At 43.9% G+C, this 20173-nt stretch overlaps 1 long non-coding RNA gene across 1 annotated transcript; it reads left to right on the top strand.

Moving 5' to 3' along the window:
- The first annotated feature begins 5071 nt into the window (after positions 1-5071).
- On the top strand, positions 5072-19836 carry LOC121062361. The gene is made up of 2 exons (XR_005815528.1): positions 5072-5327; positions 17457-19836. It is a non-coding gene; the product is annotated as an uncharacterized LOC121062361 (long non-coding RNA).
- Positions 19837-20173: the final 337 nt, after the last annotated feature.

Genomic DNA, 20173 nt, shown 5'->3' with positions numbered 1-20173 from the left:
AGGTCACATAGTCAGAGGTTTGTAATATGTCACAGAAGTAATTAGAAATTTCTTCCACTTCTAACACACTTGCTGTTTCATTTTTGGATGGATAAAACAACCACCAGCGATTCCAGCTTGCAGGGGAGCAGATAGGCATTGGTACCCAGACTTCCCCTCCTGTTTTCCAGGAGCAGCTTCAGCCACACCTGGTCACAGAGCAGTTCCCAGGAAACCACCCAGAGTGAGGAGTCATCAGGACCAGTAAAACAGAAAATCTTTCATCCAACTGACCTGTTTTTCCTTTTCTTGGAAGGACTCTGACAGCTTATGTGTCAAATATGTCCTCACTTTCCAGACAAACCCTTATATGCCAGTCCCCGTGTCCTGCCTACTAAAGGCAGAGAGAAGCATCCCTGAGTGTCTCCACCTTCCACGTGCAGATCCAGGCCTCATCACGATGTGCTTTGCTCTATATACAGTTCAGCAAATATCACAGCTTAGCTAGAGAGCCAAGCATATGCAGCACTTCTAAAGGTTATCGGTTTAAAGGTTATCAGGCTTAAAAAGTTCAGCACTTCTGAGATGGTTGCTTAATGCAGATATAGAAGAACTACCTTTAAACCTGGATTATATTTTTCCTCTGAATCCATGTGTGTTATTGTGATGTTTGATAATAATAATTTAATTCACAAGAGTTTGCTGAACAGCTTTTACACAGGAAAAATCTCAGTAATGCAACTGGAAAATGTAGAGGGAATTTGCTTGGGGTTGTCTAAACCTAGGGGGGAATGAGTCCCCCTTGTCAGGGAGGAGAGGCTGAGCTGGGATGGAGTCTGAGGAACTGGAGAACTGAATTTATTCTTTCTGCTGCCAACAGCCATATGGGAGAAGAAGTAGCAGTGATAGCTCTATAGGCATCCCATGTCGCCTAGCAATAACCTCGCATCTGCACATACCTCTTTAAACTTCAGGAATAGCAAGTCTGTTTTTCTGGTGCTTAGCTAATAAAAGCAAAAAGGACAGCAGGATCATGACTGTTTGATACTCCCTGCAGTTTGCTGTCCTGGACAATTTTTTTTTTTTGACTCTTCAAAAGCTTGCTCTGTGGCCCACTCCTGACAAATGCAATAGGTGTATTGATTAGCATGGATTTACTCCACATGTGTTTGCACCTGGACAGAATAACCTATGTGACTGTTCAAAATGAGGGTTGACTGGCTAGATAGCAGCTCTTCAGAAGAGGACCTGGGGTCCTAGTGGACTCCAAGTGGAATATGTCAGCGGGATCCCTTTGCAGGGCAGCACGTTGAACCACATAGCAGGAGTGCATAGCCTGCAGGCCAAGCACAGAGACCAGTCCCCTCTCCTTGGCACTGGTGACATTGCATATTGATTACTGCGTCCAATTTAAGGACCCCCAGGGCAAGAAAGACATTGAAAAGCTGGAGCAAGTCCTGCTGAGGGCCATTAAGAGAGGCAGCAGGCTGGAGCACAGGACGTAGGAGCAGGATGGGATTAAACAGGACAAGAGGAGGTTAAGGCAGGATCTAATCGCTGTTTTCCTAACCCGGAAGGGAATTATGCAGAAGATGGAGCCAGACAGTTCCCTGGGTACATGGAGGTGGATGAAAAATTATGAGTTGATGCAAAGGAAATTCTGATTAGACAAGGAAAAAAAATCAGTGAGGGAAGTCAAACACTAAACCAGGTTACTCAGAAGGCCCGCAAAATCTCTGTGTCTGGAGACACTCAACACTTGACTAGACAAGGCCCTGAGCAAGCTGATCCAACTTTCAAGAGAGCCCTCGGGGTGAGAAGAGGTTAGCCTAGGTGACCTCAGGAGGCCCTTTCAGACTAAGTTCTTGTATGAGTATATGATTTTTTTTTCCTTTCAAATGTCCTGGACTCACTCTTCTACGCTGTGTTATGGATCAGTGTATATTCAGGCAAGCTGAGTGCAAGCCCTTGGAAAGTAACATTCCCAGAGCATAAGAGAGAATAGGTCCCATTCATTTCCATAAGAAGCTCCCCAGTGTGCCGAAGAAGAGGGAGCTTATGTCATCCTCTCCCCCATCCACAGCCTCGTTGCTGTCAGCTCTCTAGCACAGTCTAACACTTATATGCTGTGTCTTGTACTTATTTATTCTAGAAAGGTCACTTCAGACGTCGTATCTGGGTTCTGGGAGGTCCAGGCATGACTCAATCTTCCAGCTTAGCTGATGTAGGTAGCAAGAAGCCAACTGCATTGCTCATGTTAACACATCCAGTGTGAGTCAGGAGCTTGGCTTAACACTGTGACTGCAAGATCCTGGCTGCAAGACCTTTACTCTATGACCTGATGCCTTCTTTTTGTTTCGAACTGACCCCAGTCCTGACTTGGTGCTTTCAGAAACCAACCATAGCACTGTGACCTCTAATATAATAGACCAGAATGATCCCAGGGCATTCCTGGATGACAAGACTGTAGATGTGAAGGCCTGGCAAATTCACTGCCAACTGCAAGTGCTGGTGTGAGGCGAGGAGCCCCATCCCAAATACTACATTCGCTGGAATTTCCAGATAAAGATTTTGCCTATTTTCCATTTGCAGTCCTCCTACTATGCTTCACAATGGACCAGGTATTCTCTTAGCACTACCCCTCATGCCTTGCGAGACCCAACACTTGTTTGCACAGCCTTGCGGAATGACTTTGTTATTTTGGGTCATTACCTGAGGACATTTGAATTCTATAGTCACGAACTGTTTCAGGACAAATTGATGTTTATATCTGTGATATTTAACCTGAAACTCTATGCTTTCCTCAAGGCAACCCACAATTTTGAGGTAGACTAGTGTTGTGATATCATTTGTCCAAGCTTGGAGCTTTTGAAATCAGGTTTTATATTTCCAGTGTTTGGAGAAACTTGCACGGCCAAGATTTTCCCATGACCCTCTTTGTTTCCGTGCAAGCCCTCAGGAAAGAGGGATTGCTTTGCAGTACTAATTAGGGATAAGTTCAGGGTTACATGGAGAAGCACAGCTGCTACAAACCAACACTGGCATGGATGAGGTTGAGAAGTCACTCAACTGGAATGGTCCCCGTGTTTAGCAAGTGGTTTTGCTCTATCCAAAGTGGACCCATAAGCTGATAAGCAGTTAGGACAGCCTTGCTTTGAGCTTTGTTTTACAATCCAAACCCACAATAATGGTCACATGCAGTTTCTGTTTCTTCCAGATTAGTAAAGTTTTGAAAAATAAAAAATATACAGGTTGGTATGATGAGCATGAAACCAGGAGCTGTTTTATTTCTTTACAATTTTTGTTTTAAAATTTACTGTGAGAAGGGATGACCTTCCACCACATCTTCCAAAGCCACCATTTACTAACTTTAGTTGACTTTTAGCCAGGTCACGTTCTCCAGCTCCCCCACTTCAGTCATCCTCTCTCTGCACGGGCTGCTGTCTTCTTCTCTCATGAATGGCCGATCCCCCCGATGATTAAACAACAAATACCATTCTCTCATACATTGTATAATTGCTGTGCAGCAATAGAAAGAATAGAATAAAGTGGAAATATGACTCAGAGCTTGGCAGGCTGTGGATAAGGGGGGTATACAAGAAATGATGAACATGTTGGGGATTTCTGCGCAGAAATTCAATTTTTAAGTACACACTTAGCTGATACAATTAATTAAAAGATAAAGTGCTTAAGTACTTGACTAATCTAACTGGGACAAGGGAATAAAGAAGTTTATATTTCTCTAACAGTTTGCAAGTCAAAATAGCAGAATCTACCACTATAGATAAATGTCTTGGCAGAAATCCTGTGATAACCCTGATTCCTAAGGCTGTCAGCTCTTTTCCTTTCTATAGCACAGAGTCAGCTGATCCCTCTGATATTTTTAATCCAAATCTATTTTTAATTCATTCTTCTTTCATTTCTAAGACCTACCAGTCACATTTTTCCTCAGGTATATATATGTATAATTCCCATTAGTTTTAATGGCAGTGGTAAAGCATGGAACTGAGAACAACATGGTCCTATTTAATTTTTTATTTTTATTTTTTAATGAAGCTATACAGTGAGACGACTGTGTCTAGATGAGGCTTCCAAAATAGTGCTTTGTTCATGGATTTTTATTCTCAAAGTTAAAAACCTCTTTTATGAAACGAGGAGACAACTTCTGGTGGGAGCATTTCTCTTACAGGCTGACTTATTACTAAAGAAATGAGCACTTGTCTCAGATATTTTTCCCAGCCTGCATAAAGCAAAAATGCCTCAAAGGAAGCAGCTGTAGGTCATTTTCCTTTCCACAGAACCACAACAAGAGCTGGTGCCTTTGTAGCGCTGGATGAGAGTTAAGCCAGTAACAGTCCCAGGGCAACAATAACTGAGAAGATGAGGACAATGGGTTCAAACTAAGAAAAAACATGCTGCTGACAAACTCTAAATAGATCAAATTGTAGCAGAGATGCTGTGGGAGTCTGTAAAGAGTCAGATTAAGTAGCAGCAAGACTCATCTAGAAAAAACTGGAATGGCAAGCTTCATCTGCTATCTTAATGTCATGCGCATGTGAAAAGCTACTTGCTGTTTGGGTAGCTAGAGTGCTGGGAGATGTCTCCTTCCTCTGCCATTTCCCTGGATGCTGTGAGCTTAAGCTTGAAAACTTTGTTGGGGGTGACTGCTCAGCTCATTCAAATGCTTTGCATGTGCCCATATGTAAGTCCCTTGCACCAAGCCAATGGTTTGCAGGGTGGTGTGGAGCTGAGTGCAATGCCTTCCTGGATTTTCTGTGAATCCCAGCCTAAACTTCTTGTGTCTTGGGTAGTTCCAGTATGGAAAACTCCTTCAGCAGCACCCAGGGGCAGGTGGGTGTGCTTGGTCATGGTTGTGCTTCTGGTGCCCTGAAAGAGATGACCGCACTCACATTTATTGATATAACTTGTATGCACTTCTCCTGAAATCTCCATACACTCCATGCTCTCATATTTCTTGTGTTATATCTCTTTCATATGGTATAGTGACCCTGGCGTGGTCCCAATGCCCTGAATTACCCTTGGAGCATGTGGTCTCCCCAGGCAATCTGGTGAACATCTGCAACTCATATTTACTGTGAAACTAAGGGTGAAGAGGGGACTCCCATGCCAACTGGCTGCAGAGCTGGAATTAAAACGGAAAACACAATAAGTAGAATGAAAAGTAAACTATCAGGAATGTAAACAGAGATTTCAGCCATGTGATGAAGTTTTGCATGCGGTGTTCTCTGAGCAAGTTGTCATGTGATACGGAGAGTAAAGTCGAGATTGTACCGAAGGCTTCTTAATTTCTGTTGGACCAGCAAGATGAACGTGTCTGGATCTTCCTGGTAAGGGAATCCTACTTCAAACCCACTTGTGTCACAGAAGATAGTGTGAAAATGTGTTTTGCATTGTTTATACTGAGGTTTAGTGCTTGGAAAAGGCTCGGTATTGCATTTTCTAGCCACTGAATCTGTCTGAAGGAGGTGCCTTTTATTGCTCCTCCAGCTACAAGAACACTTCCGTAATCTTTTGGCACTGGGCTGGCATTGCTGTTGCTGTAGCATTTGCAAGGACTCTGAAAAATATTGAAACACTAGCAGGGAATATGCACTCCCTATATTAACAGTGACTTCAAGAGAAATGGTCTGAGTGCTGGATTTGTATTCATCATGTGTCTCTGAAAGGCAGGTCGCTCTTACACTGAGGTCTGGGAGAGTGGCATGATGGAGGGAGGCATTTAACTTGTTGTTATTGAGAACAGCCTGCTACATACCTTTGTCCTAGGAAACCAGATAGAAGAAAAGAGTTTTGGTTTAGGGGAATTGTGTGATTTATAGGCGTAGTTGTTTCCTTTTTCTTTGCATAAGCCCTCTTGAGGTGCACTATAAAAAGCACAGGGAAAGTCAATTTTTATCGGAGAGTATTTGGAACAGGACTGTATACGGGAAGGAGCAGTTACTAACATCTGTATGGACGTGGCCAAAGTTTTCTAGGATGTTATGAATTGCCAGTCATTTCCATTTGGAATAAAGGAATCAGACGGGTGGGGGAGACAACAGTAGAATTGCTGCTTGTGACTACAGAATCCCACGAAATCATGTGGTGAAGGAAGTGGCCGAGGTTGCACAGACATCAAAGGGGCAGGAGTCTTTCTTTCCCTGCAGTTTTTGGTGTTTCAGCACTGGCTCATATAAATGTTGGCAGGACTGCAGTGGGAACAAGTCTTCAACAGTGTTACAAGCGGCATCTTTTATATTTTCTTTTCATTACAAGCATGACATTTTCCAGTTAATATGTAGTGACTGAAGAACTTTTCAGTATACAGAGATTTATGTGTCTTCTTCCTGAATTATAAACATTTATATTTAGTTTCACTGTAGTGTATTACAAACTATGTTTTAATGGTCTTGACATATCCAGATTGGTCTCTATGGTAGGCTTTCTCTTCCTCATTACTTACCTGTTAGTCAGTGCTTGATTTAGTCACGATTTTTGCCAAAATTGATTTTAGGTATCTCCAAATTGCTGGTAAAGATTCTGCAAAAATCCTCGCTCTTTTCAGAGTAATGTGTGTCTGTGCTCTCTCCCCAATATTATTTCTTTTCTGTCTTTCTGGGGGAAGATTCTAAGCAGCTTTACAATGGGATACAAACATACTTATTAATCTTAGCCTTAATTTAATTATTGAGGATCTGATTCTGAAAACATCAAAAGGAAAAAAGAGAAGCTTCATGTCATGGCCTAGAATTTTCCTCCAGAGACCTAAATAAATTCGTATGGACATCTTAAGTTTGTACATTAGAAATAAAATGGAATAGCCAAAAGCACTGTTTTTCTTCCCTGCAAAAGAGCTTGATCTCCGAGTTAATGTACAAGAAGGCCAATTCCAGTCTAGTCCTCAGGAGGCTCTCAGAGAATGTTTTCAAACCTCGGTGAGATGAAATGGGGGGAACAAAGTGAGAAAAATAGATATTAAAAATGAAAAGAGAATTATTTCCTAGGCTGACATCTTCTGAGATAATACGGTGTATGATACCTACTGGTATTAACACCTACAATTTTGTAATTTCATTTGTTAATCTTGTTAACATGCTATTTTCCTTCTACTTCAGTTAATTAAAAAAGACACGTCTGACCTGACAATGGTGTCCATGGTGCTTGTAATCACACTTTCCTAAATCCTGACACACTGCTGTTTGTTATCACATTTTCTTGGGTTTCCTGTTGTTTTTCAAGCCATTTTTCACAATTGAATAAGGGCTGATAGGAGATGACATGCCAAACAAGGTTATGTGAGTTTTTGCTTTGAAAGCAACAGTAGTGAGAAAGCCATCATTTGGTAAGATTACTGGGCAAGGTTTCCAGATAAGCATTTAACTGACTAAATACAGGCTGATGGAGAACAAAGCTGTCTGCAAATGTATAGAGCAAGCCAGAGCTGTAATCTCTCTCAAAAAGCAAGGAAAATCATTCCACTGGTCTTCTTTTCCTTTAATTCAACACAGTGAGAAGTGGCTTTCCAATTTGGGTCCTGGTATAGTTGCTTGCATCACTGTTTATAAAACAAATCAAGCAAAAAGTAAAGGAAAGGACCTCTTTGTTAACCCTCACAGCTTTGCAGTTTTTTCCTTGACAGATTACAAAGTTCTTTCCATATACTAATTAATCACGTTAAAAGGCCACACATGCTGATATATTCTGTCAATTTTCAATGCCAAATATCTTTGCTGCCAACAGGCAAGAAGAAGTTAATGAATGGAAGAGATTATATATGGAAATAATTCAGCTGGTAAAATGATGAGCAAGTAAAAATGAGACCGACTAAATGGAGCTAAAAAGAAAGAAAGAAATTAGTAGGTTTAGATGATGTCCAAAAGACTTCTGTTGAAGTCATGACTAAAGTACTTTTATTATACACTGAATAGGTCCTCACCTGAAGCAAAATTAAACTTCAGTTAATTAAGACAGAAGGACTTCTTATTAGTGTTATGGAAACTACCAACATGAAATTTGTGAGGGGTCTGGAGAACAAGTCTTATGAGGAGTGGCGGAGGGAGCTGGGATTGTTCAGTCTGGAGAAGAGGAGGCTCAGGGGTGACCTTATCACTCTCTACAGGTACCTTAAAGGAGGCTGTAGCGAGGTGGGGGTTGGTCTATTCTCCCACGTGCCTGGTGACAGGGCAAGGGGGAATGGGCTAAAGTTGCGCCAGGGGAGGTTTAGGTTGGATATTAGGAAAAACTACTTTACTGAAAGGGTTGTTAGGCATTGGAACAGGCTGCCCAGGGAAGTGGTTGAGTCACCATCCCTGGAGGTCTTTAAAAGACATTTAGATGTAGTGATTAGTGATATGGTTTAGTGGAGGACTTGTTAGTGTTAGGTCAGAGGTTGGACTAGGTGATCTTGGAGGTCTCTTCCAACCTAGATGATTCTGTGATTCTGTGAAATCTGCTTAAACTACACAGTGAAAGACAACGTAAGAGGGTGTTTTGACTCTTGGTCAATATCTGACGTCCTGAAAAACCACAGAACTATTGAGCCATGGGGTAATTTGAGTTGGAAGGGAGTCTATAGAGGTCCTCTTGTCCAACTCTTCACTCAAAGCACATCCAGTTATAGCTTGTTGTTCAGGGCCTTGTCCAGCTGAGTTTTGAGTATCTCCAGAAATGCTGATGCCACTACCTCTCCGATAGCTGTTCCAGTATTTGACCATCCTCATGGTGAAAGGAATGTTTCCTAAAACCTGATCAGAATTTCTATTTTTGCAATTTGTATCCATAGCCTCTTATCCTGTTGCTATACCCCTCAGAGAAGAGTTTGGTTGTCTTCTCTGCATCATACTGTTATGTATCTGTGGTCAGCAGTGAGATCCTCTAAACCTCGTTTTCTTCAGACAGAACAAATCCAGCTCCCCCTGCCACTCCTCATGTATCTGTGTGCTTCTTCTGAATGTTTGCTTTCTCAGTTGACTATAGCATAACTTGCACTGTCTAAACTCAGCTGGAATGAATCTGAGTCATCCAAGAGAGAGGGAATCCTTCTGATTCCAAGTCACCAAAAGAGAGGAGAAGGTTGATGGGCTTTGTCCATAATTTGAGGCTTCTGATCAAATAGTGTTTCATAAGTCCCAGGGTAAAAAATAAAACATAAAAAAAAAAAAAAAATTGACCCAGAAGTATGTTCTGCTTCATGGTAGCAACAGAAGAGACAACTTCGAACAGTCTGAAGGGATTCATTCAAACTAGATTTGTCTGGCACTGAAGGCTTCTGCCTAGTCTCTAGTGGAATTCCACACTCTTGGATCATTTGGTTGGTTCCAGAGAGTTGAGATAGCCAGTGGTGAAATGGTTAACCTGAAAAATAAATTCTAGTAAACAGGCTTTGTGTTAACAGCACTAAGAGTTTGTGACTCTTGGACAGCTGTTGTTTCCATCTATATAGAGATGTTGTATTCAGAAAGCTGCACCTCCAACCCTAAGGACCTTTCTTTTCCAATGACAACACAAGTTCCTTGGACTATGGTGAGGTATTAAGCAGCTTTTGATAGGAAGGGACCACAAAGTATCTGCTGATTGACGACTAGTGGCATCAAAGAGAATTAAACTCACGTAACTTCTGAAAAAGCTGAATAAAAATTTGTAATGGGAAGAATGGATTAGGAAAACAAATCACAGTAATTCCTTTTGAACATGATAATTTTCTCATAAATAGAAAACAAACTGCAGAACTGAAATCGGTGGCTTGCCTTACAGAGATCTGTTCTAACAAATGACTATGTACACTTTTTTCTGTTATGTGACCAGACTGCTTTTATGGTAGAAGGATTTTGAAATGAGGAAATGGTCACTAATCAAAATACCCCATGGTCATTGCAACAGAGCTGCTGCAGATCCAAGGAACAAGGGGATGTTGATCCGCCTAGAGGTGAGGTAATGGGGTTAGGCAATAGCCAGACTATGCAGGGTATTTTCTTAAAGGGACGACTAATACACCGACTATGGCTTTTCCCTCTTGATCTTTCAGTCCCTGGAAAGTGACATATGTGATAACACAAGATGGTGGGAATGTGGCACCAAAGACAGATTTACCTGGGACTCCAAAGAGTGGCTCAGAGCTCTGCAGGAGGAACCTGGGTTCAGGCAGATGTCCAGGAATCACTCAAGACAGGGTTGTGTGTGAGTTGTTCGCATGCAGATACCTGGTACAAATTAACGTGGATCCTCTCAGCAGTGGTTTATTGTATTTAAGGTAGGCAGGGACTATCAGTTTATACAACAATACAGATCACCAGGGACTGAGATGTTTCAAGATCCACGATGAACTCAATTCAAAACTTTCCCCCAAACAAATGATTGACTAAAATTTCCAGGAAATTTCCTTTGCTGCACAGGAAAATTCCATAGAGGACATTGTGGTCCAATCTGTTTAGAGGTGCAGTGTCCTTGCTCTTCAGAGAATTTCAGAGGAACTCAGCAAAGCAACTAGTTTACATATTATGTCACTTTTTAAAAAATGGTTACCTGATCTCAATTTAATGTACTTTTTTTCAGTCACAATGAGCACTGACCATCCTTGCACACTATGTCTTACCCGGGCTCGCATGGGAATGGGGAAAAGGAAGTAATAGGGAAAGAGATTCTCCTTTTTTGAAGTGGGTGAGATACAGCAAGGGTGATTTAGAAGGAGAAAATCTGGCACAAAGAGAGAACTGCTTGTGCCTCCGTTCTCGGTGGAGTTTTGAGTCATTCATGCAGTGCAGTAGCTAGGGAGCCTGAATGACTCATACATTGCTAACTATGGAGAAAAAAATACATATATTTTCTGAAACATTCAAGCATTACTCACATTTTCACTTAGTATCAGCTGATTCTAGTAGCCTTATTCCACCTTTTGGGAGCTGCAAGTTAGTACGCTGGGTTATATAAAAGATAGACTGGGCTCAAGTTCCCTGTAAAGTGATGAACTATATCTGGCATCAGGCACCTTGCCTAAATTATGAAGTATTTTGCATGCCCCTCAGTTCAGCATGGAAGTTACTATCTTTAATAGAGAGGACCTGGGAAAATCATGAAACTCTCATTGCAGCTGACTTCAATAGAACTTGATAACTGTCTTAAATTTATGTTGCGACTCTCTCATCTTAAAGGCTTCTCAGATGTTTGTCTAACTGTTGAACAGAGCACAACCCCAGGGATTTCTTACCCATTGCTGAACTGGTGTGGTTCCTAGGATCTTGGTGCTCAAAATCATGGAACTGTAGGAAAAAAAGTGAGCCTTGTCCAAGCTGAATGAGCCCAGCTCTCTCAGCCTCTCCTGGTCCACGATGTGCTCCAGCCCCTGGACAGCTTGGTGGCCCTCCCCTGGGATTGTTCCAGTGTGTCTGTGCCCTTCAGTATCGGGGAGCCCAAAACCAGACACAGCACGTGGTCCAGAGGTGGTACCACAAGTGTCGAGTAGAGGACAGTGATCAATTCCCTTGATGTGCAGGTGACACTTGCTAATTCAGCCCAGTGTACGTTTGGGCTTTGCCATAAGGACAGATGCTGCCTATGAGCAATGACCTGACGTGGGTAGTGTAAATGCACAGCATGTCTGCACAGTGCTAAGGTGACCTGGAGACATATTAGGACTTCTGTATATGTTCACAAAGTCCATAATTTCAGCCGATTTGTGGAAGACTGTGTAGATTATCATAGATCCCTGGAGAAAGACCAGAAGTTCCCCATTTTTTAGAGGATACTGAGTCACTTCAGTTTTAAAGAAAAGTGAAATGAGATGTATCCTTTCTGCAAATACTTCTGAGATCTATGGGAAAGTGCTGCGTAAGAGTTAGAAGTTGTTTTACATAAGCTTTCTGTGAATGTTTGTGTGAAGCAGGTCCCTGGTACAAAATTCTGCCCCAAAGCAAATTTCAACATTTGTGCTGCATTATTCTAGAAACTTTCTGTTATAATATATCACTGTGGCCAAGAGCTTAGTATGAATCAGAAGAAGACTCAATATTTTTCAGGATAATGGGAATATCTAGTTTTAGTAGCAAGGAGTACAAGATAAATAAAGACTTTGTGAATTCTGGAAAGGTTGAGATTCCTTAGTAAGAGATATGTTTGTGCTCCAAATAAACAGGAGTGGAGGAGCCGTTTCTGTTAGATGGAGAATTTCCACAACTGTCTGATGCAATTTCATGTTCCTTCATCTGAAGTCCATGACAGCCCTTCCCAGAGACAAGACATTGACCTCATACTGGAAAGGTCCAAGATTTCTAGTGCTGAGAGGATGAAATATTTCACCAGAGAACACGGAGAGCCTTCCAGTGCATCCCCATGACTCTGTCCTCTACCCGGGAAGGCAGAAACATTTTCCTGCAGTTGGATGGGGAAGAATCAGAGGTGTTCAGCTGCTGAAATCCAGAGAAACATAGGATTTATCTTTTCTGGAGGCTTATCAGAGCACTCAGGGATGGACATGGACACAACACGCTCTGGCCCTGCAGTGTACTAGGATGTCAGATGTCAGTCACCCAGGGTTAAAACTACAGTTAAGCCCATTTCTAACTTGTGATGCATTTATTTAAACATCCACCCTTTTCTTAATAAACCAATACATTTATTGAATTCAATTAATTGTTCTGAATGGGTTGGACTCCCAAAATCGGGATTACATTTATTGAAGTCAACAGGTGTCTGTGGGGTAACACAGAGCTCCATCCTCAATGTGGTGATACTCAGTGTTCAAGGACCTTCACTGGGGAGATGTGGGCATCCCCAGGGTTTAGTCAAGCATGTTCTGGAGTGTGCATGAATCAAATAGAGACAGATGTTTGTTTGCTCACAAGAAATATGTAGGTTAATTCCATAAGGGAATGTATGTATCTTTATCTGATTGCACTTCAGGGGTAATTTGAGTGGAACAACTTCAATGGGAATTGTGGGAAGCACTGAACAGTCAGGTTACTCAGTTTCTTGTGGATTGAGAGGTTTAATATTAGCCAATGCAGTTGGAAACTGTTAGTGAAGAAATAAGGCAATGCTATTGCAAAATGTCTTTAAGATTTTGAAAGGTAAATGTTAGGAAATGAATCAAGAGCAGGACAGAAAATGACATTATGTTACTAAGTAATGGGTAGTGTAACTGTGAATGCAGGATGGAGTTAAGGTCCACCCATCTCAGAGGTAGAAGACAAACAGAGAAGGGTGGAAAGGACAATCAGGAGTGTAAATTGGTTTAATGACTAAGAGAAACAAATTGGACCAGGAGTCTTCATCTAGGAAAATAGCCAGTAGAAAGTCTGTAGAGACCTGTATATCCCATTGGGGTCTGCTGGGTTTGGAGCGCCATAAAGAAGGTGAGTAAAGTAGAAGTTATTCACTATTTCTCACATTATAATAGATAGAGGGGCTCCAGCAATCAGCAGGTTTGGCACAAGCAAAAGACTTTTTTTTTTTTAAATTTTTATTTTTTCACAGAGTACCTATAAAATTTTGGAACTGATTGCTGTGGTAATTGTGAAGGTGGAAACCCTAGGGAGACTGAAGCCAGACTGAACAAATTAGATCTGACTGATCGTTAAGCATGGTATTGGAGATACAATCTCTTGCTTGCCAAGTCACCCAACCCCTCCTTTAGCAGAAGGCACCAAGAAGACAGGTCACTTGTACATGCACCATACCTGCTGTTCTTCCTGTCTCTTCCCTGCTTACCACCATAGTTCTTGGGGCGCCTGCCTTTGAGGAAGGCAGAGTTATGCATTTTTTCTTGTGTTTTGGGATCCTTACTTCCCACAGTGTTGGACTTCTTTGGAGAGCATGTTCCTGGCAGCATTAGTAAGACACTTTGGGGCTGAGCTGGGCATTGCCTGTAACACACGGGTAAGAGGAGCTAGTGGGCAGAGCAGGGAGATGCTGGCTGTCCCTGCTGGCAGAGAAACCCTGGCTGGGATGCTCCAAAGCCATAAGCAAAGACAAAGCAGTTTGTCTCTGCTTGGGCAGAGCTGGAAATGCTGGGATCTGAAAAGCTGAGGTGGCATTGTGGTGAACTCAAGGTGGGGGACACCTGGGGGCTACCTGGGAGGTGGCCATGTCCACCAAGGCTGTGACCAAATGCTACCAGGCACACACTGCAGGGGAAGGACGCTTGTCACTCCCAGAGCCTCCATCACATCAAACCTCAGGTTTAGAGTGGAAACTCTGGAGCAAACACTGCCACCTCCTATTACTCTGTGTGTGACAATGAGATACCACAATGAGGTCCTCCCTGGTGGGTCCCCAGGAGCTACTGTAACCCTCTGCACCTTATATGTTCAGAAGGAATCAGCCTCGGCAGGGAATTAACACCGCTGGTTTCACTCTGCTGCTCTGCTGCATGAATAATCATGGAGAGTATTTGCATTCGTTCAACTGAGTGTGGGAATGTTTAAATTATAAAACTTGCTTTCATTTAATTAAGGGGGGGGGGGGGGGAGGGGGGAACAACAACAACAACAAAATCATTCATGTTAGATAGTCTAATGTCCTTAATTTACTTTAAATGAAAAGGTTGCTGTCAGTTTACATTCAGGCTAGAAAGATGAATAATTTGTTTGATCACTTGAGAAGCAGAGGATCGTGTTGCCCAGTGGTTTGTTATTATATTTCAGCAATAGTGTCCTTCTTGTCTGAGGTTAACAAGAGTTACAGAACTGACAAAGCACCATGCTGCTGTACTTCTGGCTTTATCTCCTTTGATAGCTACTGCTGGAGCGGAAGCATCCTTACAATGAGACATAAAAATATGCAGGAACCATCAAGAAAAAAAAAAACTTTCTCTTGCTCCTCTGTAAATCCAATTTACATGTAAGTGAATTGACTATGTTTCTTAAAATAATAATAACAAAAAAAAAAGGGGAGAAACTCGGGAACTTGCAGTATCAAATTTTATTGGAATGGCAGCCTTTTGACCAAAGAAAGGCCTTTGGGAGATATTTGCATTTCTCTGTTCACAGAAGAATGGAGTCTCCCTAACACAGAGCGCATTTCTTCCCCTTCCCTTACTGAACTGTGCAGTATAGGTCACTCCACGCTCCCATCCCTCAATCGGATGATGCTGAAATTAAAGATCCCAGCTGGAGCATCTCTGGGTTCCTTGGGTGTGTTTGTGGTTTGTGCAGGTCTGGAAGAAGAAGTGTCAGGGTCATGGGACATCACTGGGGCAGCACAGCTGCTGGGGATGGTGTGGTGAGGGTGCGTGGTGGCAGGGAACATTGCTGATGCCCAGGGATGGGGACAGCTCTATCCTTGCACCCCCTCTGGGTAGGATTTGCCCATCAGCTCCCTTCACACTGAGCAGAAATGCACTTGTAGGCCGTGGGTCCTCTCATCCTAACGAAAGCAACTAAATGAGTTCAGAATCATTCTCCCCCAGAAGTGCTGCTTGACTCTCAGGAGAGCTGGGGGTGACCACCCCGTGCCCTGTTTGCTCAGGCAGAGAGCCAGGTCCTGCCCGCTGGGTTGTGTACTGGTGCAGCATGCCCTGATTTGGGGTGAAGCAGCCTTTCCCCTGCATATTGCCTAGCCAGATTGGGAAGAACAACAGAGCCAATGGGCTACAAAACATGGGCAAACCCAGATATTCACCTGCCCTTACTGGCAAAGCACCTTGTTGACCACTCCAAGGGCCCTTCACACCCAGGAGGCAATAAACCCACATGTCACTGTGGCCTCTCCCTGTGGCCTCCATCCCAGTATGCAAACAAAAGTCAGTCTGGGAAAGGTCACAGGTTTCTAGGGTTTCTCCACAGGATCTGTGCTTGGCTGCTCCCTCTGCCCAGCCTCCCCACACCTCTGAGATGTTGAAATAAAATAGTGTGTCTTCGTTTCTGATGGGGACCAATGATTTCTGGAAAACATGTGGAAATTCTTGGCAGCTTCCTGATTGCAAATAGTCATTGTGGGTTTGGGAGGGATTTGTTCTTCAGTCCTGGATGTTTTATTAACTAGAAGAGAATTTACGTCAAAGCTTCAGACTTTGGACAAATCTGGGTTTGTGTCCACTGCCATGTATAAAGGTGGCAAATCCTTTATTGCTGATGTGGGCATGAGCTCAAGATGCTTCCCCCACTGTGTTCTCCTTCATGGCACATCCTCTTCTGTTCATCTCCTCAAGTGGATCTGTTCCACCCTGGGAAAGTCCTTGACTAATGGAGCACCTACTCGTCAGGCCTAAACACCAGACCAGGAATTTGTCATGGGACCATGAGGTCCTTTGTTCATGCATTTGTTTAAAAAGTGATCCACCCCAAATCCCAGAAGGCTGAGACCACCACACTGTGCCCCCATTAATACGTCTGGCTTCTCAGATGTAATTTGTCACACCTAATTCAGACGGCTGAGAGTCTGATGCCTGGCATCCTGGGCTCCTTTTAGAGCTGGCTGGTATCAACAGGTCTGTCTAGAGAGTGGTTAATGTGACATGTTGTATGTCATACCTTAAGGCTGTACTCTGGAGGGATCTATTTCGCCTCATTGATTATAAGTTGAATTTATGGTGACCAGCTCAGACACCCAACCTCCAGATGCTTTAAATAGAGTAAATTTATCCCTCTGCTCCTGTTCCTATACCATCTCCTTGGTATATACATCATCCATCTGTAGTGTCCTGACTTGCTAACTGCTGAGCGTTTCCCACTACAGACTTTATTTTTATTTGTATTTTTAAAGCAGCCTCTACAGAAGCTACTTCAGCCTGATGCTGACCCTGGGGGCTGCTACAAACCAAGCTGCAGTTGAGCTGAAAGGGGACAGCAAGGTCTAGCTGCTGCTGTATGTGGCCCAAAGGTGCCTTACTTAGTGCACACCAAAACACTGTCTGGTGCAGCTTGTGAGCTCCTCTTACTGTGTGAACATCTGAAATGCAGCAGTAGGCATTTTCTCACAGCTCGTGGTCTTATTCTGGGGCTTCCTCCTCTGGGCAGCGATATCAGGACCATTACGCAGCACTAACACATCAGCCCTTTTATTCAAAAAGGGTGGTGACAGTCCAGCCATGATTTTCTGAGCTCATTACCCAAGAGGTATTACACAAACACGGGGAGCATCACTCACGCACAGGTAGACCATCAGGCATTTCCCACACTTCAGTCTCAGCTCTTCTCTGTCTGGCATGTTTTTTCCTGACTTCATACTTTTGCTTTTAACTTAAAGTTCATTGCTCTCAGTCTCAATTTGCGTTTCAGTGTAGTCATCTAAGAAATAGCACAAAACAAGGCTGGAAGTTAGGAGGAGGTGTTTGGTGACCAGGTGAACAAAGAATAACTCAGGCTTTCCACTGAGGAGGTGGTGCGAAAGAGCAAACCACCCTCGAGGACAGTGCATGGAAGGAATAAAATAACGTGGTTGCCTGAGATAGCCCAGACATCCTTTGAGGCCCTGTGATTCACATGACATTTGTTCCTTATTTTCAGCTTCTCAAACGTCCATAATCCTGCTGTTATTATTTTTAGCTTGCTTTGCTGAAGAAACAAGGCTGATGTGACGAGGCCGCCTGTCTGCCTGTTGTCCCTTCTCCCAAAACTTTCTGGGCTCTTTCAGCCCAGTCTGGTGAATGATCCTACACATGCCATGGAGATGTTCCTGGGGATAATGGGAAATGTGAAACCTGAAGCAGCACATGCTCTCACCTGCCGGAGGATATCCCAAAGGATACGGGGTGGCCGGGGTGTTGCCATGCAATGGTAATGGGACATTTCTGTGGAAAACCAACTCTGCAAACCCCAGCTCTGCAGCTCAGTGAGCATCATCTGCATTCATAATCCTAGGTAGCTCTCCCGGTGACGGATTCAGCTGTCGGCATTTTGCCAGTTAGCTGCCTCCTGATGTGAGCTGCTTCAGATGTGGTTTTGATGTGGCTACTGGAGCTGTGCGTGTCTGTATGTATACCGCACACCTACCCATGCATGAAAGGACAGCAAGGTCTTTGAGGACCAGCCCAGGAGCACAGAGTGATCAGTCCCAACTTCGGATTTCACGGTTTGATCCGTTGTCCACCTTCCCACACTGCCGAGGCAGCGCTGGAGCACGCAGGCAAACGCTGCAGCCTGGCCAGGAATAGAAACGCGTGCTTAGGTTTGTCTGCTGGGGCTGCCTAGCCTGTATCAGGAATGAGAAATTCTGCTTTGCAGGCATGAACCTGCTCCGTGTTATGGTCTCACAGCTCTGAACGCTTCCAAGGCTGCCTTACCTGTAAGCTGAATGATCAGGACAAAGATACATTTCCTTTCCTGCAGGGCATTTCCTTCTCTCCCAGGTCTGTCCGCACCACATCACACACACCATTTTGCAGGTACAAAAGGATGTAATCCCACCCAGGTGCTCCCAAGACACCCCTTCAGTGACTGGCAGCTGCTGAAAGACCCCCTCTCTTCATTTTCAAGGTTTTCTCCACTTCTATCAGGATCCTGCTCTGCAAATATCATGCACAGCATTTTGTTGCCTAAATTTCAATTGCAGCCACACGATCTGTTCGTCCATGAGCAAAAGGCTTCCCCCGTGTCAGAATATGAATTGCAGCCATGAATTCACCCTTGGCTAAATCGCGTGTTTATTCCAGCTGTGAACTCTGCTCCTGCAGGGAGGGAATCATTACCGACATCAATTCCCTGCGAGGGGAGGGCCTCAGGAGGGAGCAGCACAAACACGGCAGAAAAAAGCAAGCCTGACATGCTTGTTATGAATAAAATACCCAGCCCAGCTTTAATCACGGCTCAGAACAGCACAGGAGGCCTGGTTTATGAGGCATAGTACACGCACTTTTTTCCTCCCCAAGAGGAGTTTTATTTTAGGTAATAAAAATGAGGAGAAAGCACTGGAAAGTCAGGGGAAAGTGGAAGGACCCTTTGCACAAGAGTCCCTTCGTGTCTGTGTGGCGTGGAGTAGAGAAGCTGTTTTTTTGCTGTTTCCCTGTGTCCCAGTCTGCCCACTGGCCTCCCGTGGTGGCACCCCAGGGACACGTCCCTCTGCCCCTTATCCTGCTCCAGCTGCTGCACTCAGACCCCCACACACATCCATGGACCATGAACAGGGCCCATCAACTGGGAGGATAATTAAAAATGGCTTTTAATGAAGAAACAGGACAGTTTGTGCTGATCAGGGCAGGGAATGGCCGGACAAACATAGTGACCAGCCCTGGTTTGTGTGCACATAGACCCTTTTATCCCCTTATCCCTCTATTTTCCCATGCTTGTTCCTCCCTAGGTGGCCTTGATCCCGCTATCCCCACCTTTGATTCTTCCCATAAACATCCTACAAAAAGTGTCATGCAGTCCCCAAATGCCCTTCCCCTGCACCCCACAGTGTGCCCCATGCCCTCCTCAGGCTTGGGGTGACACAGAGAGCTTCTCCCATGGGCTGCTGGTGACGGGTGTCCTTCCCCTAGCACACGGGGATGAGGCTACCTGGGGGGGCTGTTTTAAGGTTGGTGTCTCCCAGGGGTCTCTGGGTCTCCCCCAACTGCTGTGGTGCCTCTGGGCTCCCTCTGTGGGTGGAGATGGCCCTCTGATGGCTCCGATGGCCACCACTGGTGGCTCTGGTGATGGGCTCGGGGGGAGTGGGGCAGGGGGCGATTGGCCAGAAATCACTTTGGGTTACTGGGGTCTAGCAAGGAGCATATGTCACTTACAACACTTCCCAATGTCTCTTCCCCAAAACAACCATATCTGGGTGATGGTGAAGGTGTGGGACACCTTCAAACAGCTCATTCACCCCTGCCATTCCTCAACAATTGAGAGGGATACATCCCTTTCTGGTTTTGCTTCCACATTAGCATTGGTTTTATGGTAATCTCTTATCCTTTGTTGAATATAAAACAATAAAAGGCTTTGGAAATGACTTCAGTAACCAAGCTCTTCTTTTATTTTCAGATTTAATGTAGCAACTATTAATTGCTTTGAGTCCAAAAAAAAAAGAAAAAGATTTTTCCAAAACTGTGTAATAGCATGAAGCACAAACACTTTTATGTTTTCAGTGCATTATTTGGTAGGTTTCTGGTGAGTAGGATTTTCCTCAGACTCACGACTGGGTTGTGGTGAGATAATACAGAGCTGGAGCAGAGCCTCGGGTCGGCGGCAGCCAAATAACGATGTCTTTCAGAGCTCACTTGGCAGCACTGGCCGGCCCCAAGTCCTTTCTTATCAACAGAGAGAGCTGGAGCAAGACTTTGAGG

This window comes from Cygnus olor, chromosome 1 (genome assembly GCF_009769625.2).
Source record: "Cygnus olor isolate bCygOlo1 chromosome 1, bCygOlo1.pri.v2, whole genome shotgun sequence".
Taxonomy (NCBI): Eukaryota; Metazoa; Chordata; class Aves; order Anseriformes; family Anatidae; genus Cygnus; species Cygnus olor.
The sequence above is the reverse complement of the archived record's forward strand: the minus strand, read 5'-3'. Positions and strand labels throughout refer to the sequence as shown.